This window comes from Cardiocondyla obscurior, linkage group LG03, assembly GCF_019399895.1.
Source record: "Cardiocondyla obscurior isolate alpha-2009 linkage group LG03, Cobs3.1, whole genome shotgun sequence".
Classification (NCBI taxonomy): Eukaryota; Metazoa; Arthropoda; class Insecta; order Hymenoptera; family Formicidae; genus Cardiocondyla; species Cardiocondyla obscurior.
In genome coordinates this window covers 3168258-3179839 of record NC_091866.1, presented here as the reverse complement: position 1 = coordinate 3179839, position 11582 = coordinate 3168258, and the positions used below count along the sequence as shown (strand labels likewise).

At 42.6% G+C, this 11582-nt stretch overlaps 1 long non-coding RNA gene across 1 annotated transcript; it reads left to right on the top strand.

The window, feature by feature from the left end:
- The first annotated feature begins 753 nt into the window (after positions 1-753).
- On the top strand, positions 754-3449 carry LOC139101258 (uncharacterized). Its single transcript, XR_011545530.1, has 4 exons — positions 754-1804; positions 1879-1983; positions 2101-2366; positions 2479-3449. It is a non-coding gene; the product is annotated as an uncharacterized lncRNA (long non-coding RNA).
- Positions 3450-11582: the final 8133 nt, after the last annotated feature.

Genomic DNA, 11582 nt, shown 5'->3' with positions numbered 1-11582 from the left:
CTATTCCTCGCGGAGAGACAAATTCATTTTGGTTGACGTGCCTGTCGTGGGTTTTTTTTTTGTTCTTTTTCTTTTTTTTTTTTCCGAAATAACCAGTTTAATTTTTGCGACACTTTATCTTCCACGCTTTCACATTTTTCGTATACGTGATTTCATGCAAATGAATCACAATATATTCCACGAACAACTATCGGAATATATGCCCACGAAAGCGTAATCATCTTACGTCGTGGATGCACTTTCCATTTACGTTAGCCACGCAATCTCCTAGAATGTGCACGTGTCACGCGAATCGTTAGATTATTAAAAAGGAATGATACGTACGACCGGAAGTGATTCACGATGGTGTCGCCGTGTGAGTCGGCTTAAAAGGAAATCGCTAGTTTAAAACTTGTTGAAAGCTTCGTAACGTCGCAGTACATTTGCGACACGTCGATATGATAACGACACTGACAATTAATAAGCGCGCAACGGCGCCTTAATTGAACAAAGAACTTATATTTATTTTCTATTAAATAATTAAAGATAGCTGGGTTTAATTAATAATTTTTTTCTCTCTCTTCTCTCTCACTGAATTACATACTCTGTTCTGTTTTTTTCTTTTTTTCTTATTTGCAGTTTCTATTTAAAAAAATCCGTGAGATGATTTTGAGGTTTGATTTAATTTTAATATATAATTATTTAATTAAATATTAAAATTAAATATCACCCGCAACTATCAGCGATTGTGTTCGAGTCGATTAATCAGATCAATATTCGACGGGCAGGTGGGCTGGGGTGGGGTGATGGGTACCTGTAGAGCGCCGACCAATCACAGCGCTCTATCGATTGCCTGATCGCGAGCGAGCTACGCGACCCATTGCACAGATAAGGTACTTCGGCCACGCGGTCAGGATCCGTTCTCGAGAAAAAGATGTTGAGGTATCTACGCGTGTTCTCTCGCGGCTTTATCACATTGTGCCTATGTCTCACCTTGCCCTAAAGCCCTGTGAACCGCAATATCTTGCACAGAACATCGACATTCGACCATGTAAAGGTGAATCACCTTGTGCTTTAATCCGCCACGTGCCCTAGCGTAACTTGTAGCCGGGCGACAATAAGCGAGCACCGATCGGGAGGTAGCTCGCCCGTTTTCTTCATCGCGGTCGTGATTCGCGTTTCGGTAAAGTGATTTTTGAGGAACTTATGAAAGACAAAGTGCGCAAGGAACATTTTATATCGCGGCCTGTCTCATTCGCCGCTTAGGCAAGTTCGGAGTCGTTCATTCCGCCGACGAGAATTGAACCGAAAAATCGAGGTGACCCCGCGTACCATCGTAATCAGTGTCTTGAGTCGAAATCGAAGAATTAAACGGGAGTGCGTGGACTTATGAAAGACAAAATGCACAGGGAACATTTTATATCGCGGCCCGTCTCATTCGCCGCTTAGGCAAGTTCGGAGTCGTTCATTCCTCCGACGAGAATTGAACCGAAAAATCGAGGTGACCCCGTGTACCATCGTAATCAGTGTCTTGAGTCGAGATCGAAGAATTAAACGGGAGTGCGTGGACTATCCCGCGAGTGACCAGTGCACGGAAGGACGACTCGACACGTCCCATCTATTCTATATCGATGGAGCAACCCCAAGAAGCGGGGAAAGGGGATGGCTGCTCGCTAGCGGCTGCTAGCCAGCTCGTTTCATATTGCGTACTTACGATATCAACGGCTGTAGGCGCGGGGAGCGCGGAGGAGTACGGAGGACAGTGGATCTAGCGTGCTAGCGCTGGTATGTGCGTCCGGTCACCCGCAACTAAAATACGCCCACGGTAAGATCAAAACAATACGCGCTGAATAACACATCGAGTAGAACGTAATATTAACCACAGTTTTTCTGTTTCAGATAATATTCCACCGATGAAGATGGACCAACCCGACATCCCGCTGACATCCTGAGAGGAGGAGGAGGCCCAGGAAGGGTATCCTGCCCCAGCGAAGCAACCCAGGGGTAAGTATCAATTTTTCTTATTAAATTAATGATTTAAATTTTTTATAACATTTTTTTATTATTTTATTTAATTAGATTAAATATCTACAAAATAATTTTTTTCTTTTTTTGTTACAGATCAAGAGGAACTTCGCTGTTGTGCAGTGTTAGTGAAAAAATGTGCCGCACGCTGATATTTTATTATACGAACCGTAGCCGGTTCGTCGGTCGCGTCGGGAGTGCCGCTAGTTATCGCGCGCTTTTTCTTACGTGTTTTATTTTTTTTTTTTTTTTTCGGAAGTGCGTTCGCGAGTGTCTCGTGCGCGGAAGGATGGCTCGTCACGTCCCATCTGAGAGGAGGAGCAGGCCCGGGGGGCATCTTGCATCGGCGGAGCAACTTATAGGTAAATATCAATTTTTTAAATTAAATTAAAAAAAAACCTTTTACTTTTTTTTTTGTTAAACCTATGAACTAATTAACATGTCTAAATTAATATTTTCTTCTTTATGTTACAGCCACCGGCAGCATTTTACAACTCCGCTGACGCTCATGCAGATCGGTGAGTCGAATTAATTTTTTTTTGTTTGCAATTAGGTTTCTTAAACCGGCAAGAAATTATTAAAATTAATTAATGTCTCTAATTATAATAATACGCACAAATTAGGAAGACTCTTCGTAAAATAGCGCACGCAAGGTGTGCTTAGTTAGTTCTAGTATTTTAAAAATGCCATTATGAATTATGAAACAAACGAAAGGATACAAAGCTGTAAAGTAAAGTGTTGAAATAAAATTCTGTAATAATATAATAGATAGCGCGTAGCGCAGACGAGGAATTACGTATAAGGAAAAACGTATTTGATTAGTGTTCTTATCGAGCGTATTGCTAGATCGATACGTACTCCTTTAAGAGATTCGCAATTTCAAAGTGCGATTATACTGAACGAAGCGCATGATTATGCATTCGATATCAATCTTCCAGCGCGCCGTTTCCCATATGTACACACGAGTAATATATCGCGTACCTTGCTTATGGCAAGGTCGTTTCGGGATATTTCGCACGCGCCAAACACCTTTCGCAGCCTCAAAAGGAGGCCTCGTACTCAGGTTTGCGATCGTTTGCTTTCGATTCCCCGAGCACTTTTGTTATCCTTCAAGAGGCTATTACGACAGAAGCAACGCGGCCGTTTCTTGCGAATAAACGATTTTTATCAAGCCGCGCGATTAATAAATTCCTACCATTCGTAACGAAAAATTAATCGAGACTACGATCATTTAACGTGATTCATTTCTGCAAACATTTAAATTACAATTATCTTATGCTACTTGCGATCTCCAATAAAACGCATTTAGGGAAAAAGATGATAGGGATTACAAGTCACTGTTTTCTCCATTTTTACGACTGATTTTATTAAATAGAAATGTCCAGATTAAATATAATAATTATTAAAATAGCAAAAATAAATGGTAAAAAAGAAAAATATTCGACGAGAGGCAAGTAAAGCATTATAATATTTTGGATTTAACGACCATCTCGGTAGGCACGCGTCCTTGACGTTTAGGCTCTTTTTTTTTACGTACATGCAGCACGCTATTGTTCATATTAAAGTGAAGTGATTGCCACTCGCGCAACGATACTCAAACCAATAGGTAGCCTCTCGAGTGTGTCGTCGCTCTGTTATATCTCGAAGCATAGTTACTCTGTAAAAAAAATTAACGGTTATCGCTCGGCGTAATCGATTAATCTTAAGATTAATAGCAATTAATCATCAAAACGCATTTTACGGCTATTATTAATTTCGAATCGAAGTGCTGAACGGCGGAAATTCCAATTGCATTCAGTTGCGACATTTACGAGCGATAATTATGTCGCAATGCCATTTGGATTCGAATGTATCTCGCGTTGAACTTTGGATTTTTCGTCGACGTAAGTCTTTTTTTTTTTTTTTTTAATTAAAAGAATTTTTTTTAATTATTATTGTCACATGCGAGAACAACGTAATAGCACGGTAACGGATGACGTTTGGCTCAAGTGAGCTTGAGTAAGAGAAAACCGTGGTCGTTCATTTATTAGTAATTATACCACGTAGTACGCTGAGTTCGCGGAAGAGCCGTGTAAAATGTCAGTGATTATCGTATTCCGATAATTAATTGTGCGTTTATAATTAGTTACGCTTTCTAACACGCGTGAACGAAGAAGTTCCGCGAAGAGCAGGCAATCTGCGAGGAGATATCGAAGTGACGGCGAACATCTACGAGGCGAGCGTATAATCCATCTTTCGTGTATTTGTTTATCGGGAATTTCGTAGTTATTTTATTATAAAGATTTGTTCTTGCTCAACGTGCTCTTTGATAACGGGGCGCGCTTTAGCAGCTGTAAAACGTGGTGTAACGACTGTAAATGCCTGATTCACGGTGTTCAATATTTCACAATGTTTAAACGCCAGGCGGGTAAACTCCGTACCTAAGCACACATGCTTGTGTATTTTTTAAAGAGCAAAGAGGTATCTAGCGCGAGAGCGCGCTAATTCAATAAGTTTATCTACGAATGAAATGTGACTCGCCGCGATTTTATCGCGCGATTTTTGCCTCGCGGGACGGAGGGAGGGTAAGAACAAAGAAGAATAAAAAGAAGTATCGCGTCGTGATTTCGAAAAGGAAACCGGGCGCGAGGAAGACGTTTCGGAGCGTTCGGGCCCGCACGCGAGTCCGCGGGCCGCTAATTTTGTTTGAACTGAGGGGCAAATAAACGGCGCGTCGCGGGGTAACGTTACGCAGATGCGCGGCACATAATCGCCGCCGACTGTTGGTTTCTTTAAAAGCTCCGTCGCCGATTACGCGTTCCTCATAGATGTAAGCCGCCGATGTCTCATACGCGCCGCTCGTCATTAGCGATCGTCCACGATGATGACTGCGGCAGAATCGTCGGCGCGTTCCCTCGTCTCCTCTTTATCGAATAAAAATTTGTTATCGCTCTATCTCAATTGAGAAGCGGAATTCGCTGTGTAATTGATACGAATTATTCCTCACGTCTCCGGCGTTCGTGAAATTAATTTTTCTCCAGGCGTCAAGTAATATATTCGTGTAGCGTATATATACATATAGAACAATAACGATTTCTTTTTTTTCTTTTTTTTCCCCGTGAATTTCGTAGTTCCATTGAATTTTTATTTTAGAAAAAATTTATCTAGGAGCTTGCTTTACATAGAATCGCTAATTTCTCCACTGATTAACAGACACACCCCCTGCCTCCTTGCCCTCGGTACTACGACCGACTTCCGCGAATAAGTTACTGCCGTTGAGATTTGTTTTCCCGGCCGAATCTCGCTCGTCGGTGCGCAGCGAGCGGTCCGTCGTGAGCGAAAACACATAATGCATCGCGCGTCGAGGTAACGTCTATTTTCGGTTTAATTGGTTACATTAAGGCTCCGGCAGGCCGGTTAATTTAACGCAACGGCGCCGTTGGTCCGCCGCTCATTATCGCGCGGTGATCGAGCGCGTAATTTCCCTCTCGCCGTCCTCTCGCGTGCGTTGCACTCTCGCGCGGTTTTTCTCCGATCGGCGAAGGAGAGCGGGCATCTTTCCTTCTCTCCTCGTCTCTTTTGTTGTCGCATATCTCGGGTCGTCTTTACGAGCGCTATCGAATCCGCCATCCGCCGCCGAGCTGTAAATTTTACAAGAAATCAGTCGTTGACGCGTCCCTTTCTCTAGATCCATCTCCGACTCCCATCGTTCGCTCTTGACAATTTTCAGTCAAGTCCACGCGCCCGGTACGAGCGTCATTCGCGCCAGATTTACAGGCCATTAAAGCGAAAATAATCTTTTCCTTGAAACCAGTTGGCTAATAAATACGGATTTCCTTGTCGAATTGTCGACCTTGATAAGACGCGCGTCTTCCAGCAGCGTTTCGCGGATGCTCAATTTAAAGGCGAATCGGTACGCTCATACTTATTTAAAATCGTTCGAAAAGGCACGCGAGACAACGATCGTGAAAAATTTGCGGCAAACGATTCTTTAAAGTCAACGAATTTACTTCATTATTTTTTAACGCTTTTAAATCACTCGGTAAAAATTAGAATAGAAAATTTCTAACGAAGCAAGCGGATTTTATTTACAAATCTCGAAATGTACGCAGTTGAATCATCAGGTAGAACTACCTGGCTAACTCGTCATAATTCCGTGGAGCGGAAAAAAAATGAAGAGAATGATTATCGGAAAACCGATCTCTATGCCGTGGTTTCCGCGATAAGTAAATAATTCGACGAACGCATTCCCGATCGTTTCTATTCATCATCGTTCGGCTTTTTGTCTGACTGTGCGGCAAGGAGCGCAATACGATCGAGTTTTTTTTTCTTCTTCGTCTCTTTTTTTTCCCCGGTGAGTCAGCAGGTTCGGACGATTAAATAGGCGAACCTTTCAGAATCAATTTTGCGGTCGGCGCGCGATTGGCGGCGATGTCGGCTGCGCTTCTAATTATGATTCCTAATCGAACATTATCTATGCGCATCGATATTCCACGTCCGTTCCTTATTATGCTCCCGCTGATTATGCCACTTTATTTATCGTCACTTCAAAAGTGATTTTAAAAGACACGTTTGTACACTCGAGGCATATGCCGCTGAAGCGATTTAGGTAATATTCCATGTTTCTAAATTTTATTCTTTTCTTATTTTACTTCGGCGCTTGAAATAAATTTCTAATGTTCGATAAGATACAAAATTCGACTAATAAGCGTGATAGGAAATAGATTAAGAGCTATGGGAACATTTCTTTCGGGTGAACAAAAAAAAGAAAAAAAAAGAAAAAGAAAAGTTCTTCTCTAAACAAACTTGCCCGTTGGAATTCGGACAAAAGTATCAATCTTAAGACATCTCTTTCGGCTTCGCTTGACAGGGCAAGAGATGCTTATCGAAGAATCGAGGTGGGCTCGATTCCGGGTCATCTGTAGGTATAAGCCAGGCTGCGATAGGTATATGTTTAGAGTAGGAACGAAAGAGACATAGTAATTGGACGGAAGCCATCAATTATCGAAGGACGAGGGAATCCTGGGAGAGAAGCCCTGGCGGTTTTCGGTCACTCCCGCCCTCTTTTCCCTGCCTCGTTATCCGCTGATTACCGATCTCTCTCTTTCTCTCACGGTGGCTTAAACCCTCCGAACATCGCTATTGGTGGTCCCAGAGTTGCGAGTTTAGCAAGGTGGTCCGGTATTAAATCATAAAATGCCAGCAGGAGAATGAAGTGTGAGAGAGAGAAAGAGAGAGAGAGAAGAGAAAGCGCATCCTTCCGTCGAAATTTTATTGCGGCGGTAACTGACGTGCGCCGCTGAGGGTCCTCTTGTGATTTGCCGCCCTACGTCCGCCCGAACAATCGGCACGATTATTCACGCGGAACGTTATTTGATTAAAGTAGCATCTTAATTTCTAGCCGCTCGTAAATCACCGCCGTCCGTGGTATAATTTCTGCCGTTGCGGATACATTTCGTTATGTTTGCAAATAGACGGACACCATTTAAATTGTACGTCACTCGAAAATCATCTCGTGATAGGCGCTGCTGTCCCTTTTACCTTTTTTTCTTTTTTTTTCTTTTTTTTTCTTTTTTTTTTCTCAGCGCGAGAAAATATTTCACGCGTGACTTACATTTTTCAATGACGCAAGGATACATTTTTTACTTCGTACCAGCGAGATACCGCAAGAAAAGTACATAATTGTTATTTACAATGTACTTATCTCTGGCACGTGATAGATACTTCTTGACCGTTTCATCTGAAAATGTTTTCCTGCTTTGTCAGTAATGACTCATAACCGATACGAGCTTTAACATGCGCTGAAAAATTTTTAATTCAAATATTTTATTAATAAGAGAAAAAAAAAATAAAACGTTTGGGAGGGAATCAATTACCTTTGACTTTTATCATAACGTTTTATTAGTACTTTTAACGTCGGAGCTTTAAAAGTCAATTCGTGACTCCTCGAGGTTCCAAGTACCTCGTGCAGAATTTTGTTTTTCCCCGGGCTGGTGTACCAATTAACTTGAGGATGAACCGTGCGCCGGCGACCGCGCGTATTCGATTCCGCTTCTACGCGCCGCATACAATATGCATCTTCATTCGGGACCAGTTTTTCTGCGTGCGCGTTGTACGAGAGGCGCGCATTTAAAAAGCCGGCCATCTCGGCCGGCGGTGCGCATATTGCAGACGCATGTCCAGGCACAAAAGAATCCTATCCATAATCGCGCAGCACGACTACTCGCGTCTTCGCTCATGCCGTCGCGTTCTCATGCCGCGCGGAGATCGCAGGAAACCGTTCCGTCTGTCGGATCTGTGCTAGAAGTTCTTCCGGGAAGGTCGATCGCGCAAAACCGTAGGCGAGTTTCCACGTAATCTGGCGGGGACCGTTCGCCTGTTCTCTCGTTCGGAATTTCATCGCGTTTAAAGGGCCCGAACATCGCGCTGGATGCGCTTCTCTCTCTCTCTCTCTCTTTTTTTTTTTTTTTTTTTTTTTTTTAATTCCTTTTTTGCATCCACAGAAATCGTTCATTTGCGAGGTCCTTTTAAATTGCGCCACTTATCTCGCGGATAAGCGCTAAATCGTAGTAATACCTTATTGCGCGTTGAAATTTTAAAAGTTTCATTTAAACGACGACGTTATGAGAAAACCGCGTGTTTTTTGTTGCCGCAGAAAATTACCAGAAAAATTGCTTCCTGCCGCGATCGGTCTCCTTGAAAGATTATTAATTCTCTATAATTTAAGCAGAATCGACGATATACAAAATGTATTAGAAGAAAGTTAATCGCATATTATCATACCATCTTTTTTTTTTCTTCTTCTTCTTTTTCTGGAGATATCGCTGCAAGTATCTTTTTCCGCCCCAGTTACGGTTATAATTATTACGTGTCAATTGACGAATATATAATACGCTTGAATATCGTTTGGATTCTAGATATAGAATTCATGCATAGGCATTCGAAAGTTACGTACGAATGATTAGAGATTGCGAACAAATACGATTTGAGAAAATTGTATTTTTGGTGGAATCTGAAATATTTATATCATGCATATAGAATTCGGCGAAGAGTAAAGAATATTACTAAAGAATACTACCTAGCCCTAGAAAAGATTTTTCTTTTTTCCCTTTTGTCTGTCTAAGACAATAAGATGACATGTCTTATCTTTCAGTTCCTTTTTATTGTTTGAGTAATATATTCTTGACCTGTGTTCGAGTTTTGTTCGAGCGAAGAACAGCTCACCACTTTGTTAAGTAGGAATTCACCGCAGCAAGCATTCCCAGTAGATAATAGCATTCCAACAATTCTCGACTTTGATATTTTAATCTTCTAAAATTGAAAATATCTCAAGATAAAGTTTTACTTAATTTTCAAAGCCGCTGATATTTTTAGGGGGGTAAAAAAAAAATTATTATGACGAGCACTTTTCTTTCTTTCTTTTTTTCTTTTTTTTTTTTGGCATTTGTTATGTTGAGCGTAACAAGTGTAATAGTTGTATCGAAGTTGGTTCGAGGTACTAATGTCAATTGTCGGAAGCGATAAGTTAGAGGAAAGGTTGCCTTCTCTCATGGCGTCGAGTGACAAACACGTAACACGCGATACCTTCTTCAGCATTTCCTCATGGTTCTCAGGTACGTTCCTCGGACTCTCTCCTCCATTTGTCTCGTTTATCGTCCTTCTAACTGGCCCGTAGCATTCTTTTACGTGTCTACCGCAGTTTGTGCGAGCCATGCCGCGTTTACACAAGTCAGCGGGGAGTCAAGTGGCTTTTTCAATAAATGGCAATAGAAAGAGTAGGCGGCACAATGCAATTCTGTTCGCAACCGACTTTGCCTTTGTACCTAGATCGCCAGATTACGTTCTTAAGTCATCTATTTTATATATTTACAACAGCGCTAGATTTTTTTTTTTATTGCACCTTCCGGTCGGGTAATAAAAAAATAAAATAAAATATAACGCGTGGCTCGTATCGTCGCTTGGAAAACTGGAAACGCGGCGTTCTGACGCAGACAGAGACTGACTCTCCTCCCTTTTCTCGAAGTAGCGATGACGTCAGTAGCCGATGGTGAGATACGAGACAGCTGATCGGGGTTTCTTCTAAATTTCCTCCGGCAAAGTAGTGATAAAATGATATAGTGGTACGCAACCCGTAATTTTCTGTCCTCACCTTCGGAGACGTTACCGATTTATACCTCGCGTCTGCGATTCGCCATATATTTTTCTTACGTCTCTGCGACGCACCTCGGGCGATCGACTGATCAATCGTGCCGTTAAAGACGCCCGATTACGCTTCTTACTGTCAGGAGTGCCGTCTTCTTTCATTTGCATGCTAAGCGAAGCCCGACAGCTCTGAAAAACCTTGCCGCTCTCGATCGGTATTGACCGCGCGCCAATATAATTAAACAGCGAGTCCGTAAAGGCTTACATCATTGTAACATTGTTGCATTGTTTACGCGTTTGATGCCCGGTGGTTATTCTCCGGCGTAACTCCGCGGGACGTTTATCGCGGCCGCGGCTACAAATATTTCAATCCGTTACATCAGGGGCGCTGCAACGGAAAAGTGCTGCCGTCTAAATATTTGCCGAGCACTTCGGCAAAGGTTACTTGGGTCTCGTGATTATTTGTTTCTCATGCTCGTGGGAAGCCGCGTACGGTACGGAGCTCCGCATTTGCATGCGCTCGAGTGAGAGCTTTTTCATGTCATATGTCGTGAATCGACGCGATGCACGCGTGCCTGACGCGAGGATAAAAAAGAAAAAAAAAAAAAGAAAAAAGTTAAACACTCGGGACCTGTATCAACTAATTTATTAATTATGAAAATCAAGCCAAAGCTTAAAAGATCCTTGACAAAAAAAATTATATTACGTTGCCGGAATTAATAAATGCGAAGAATCTGTTTTACATGTGCAATTTAATAGATATAGACGGATGAGATATTGAATTAATTTAACACTCGGTTATGGCGAATACTGTTACAATCGCGGTGATGTGTTCCGGACGGAATTGATTTCATGCTCGGCATATGTATTGGCGTGCAATCCTCGATAACGGAGGAACCAACAAAAGCGCAGTTGTTCTGCTTGCAACGACGCTGTAATCGCTCGATAAGTTACATGTCTCTGTATTGTCGCGGCGGGATATCGAATGGCTTGCGTGCGGCAACTCGGGATGAAAAATTCTTACGATCCTTTCCATTCTGCGCCGGGCGAGCCACTTTGCATAACATTACACGGAGATAGACAGAGAGACAGAGAGAGAGAAAGAGAGCGCTCTCGCAGGAAAATTATCGCGAACAAAGCGCGTGGCTGTTATTGCTCCCACCGAGTTAAACATACACTCCTCCCGCCTCGTACATTCTTCCCCATTAATTAGCTTCGAAAAAGCGGAATCGTGGCGCCAGCTAGTGAATCACTCAAACTATACGTTACGCCGTTCGACTTCGCCTATTTCAATAATATGCCGCGGGCGATGGATTGGATAGTGATTATCGCCGCAGCGCCGGCGCGTGTACGAGACTTACGTAAACCGCGGCTTGTCCGACTTTGCGCGGTACGCGTGTATCGCACCTGCGTAACGTATCGATATGCATACGCAACGGCGCCAATAAACGCCCAGC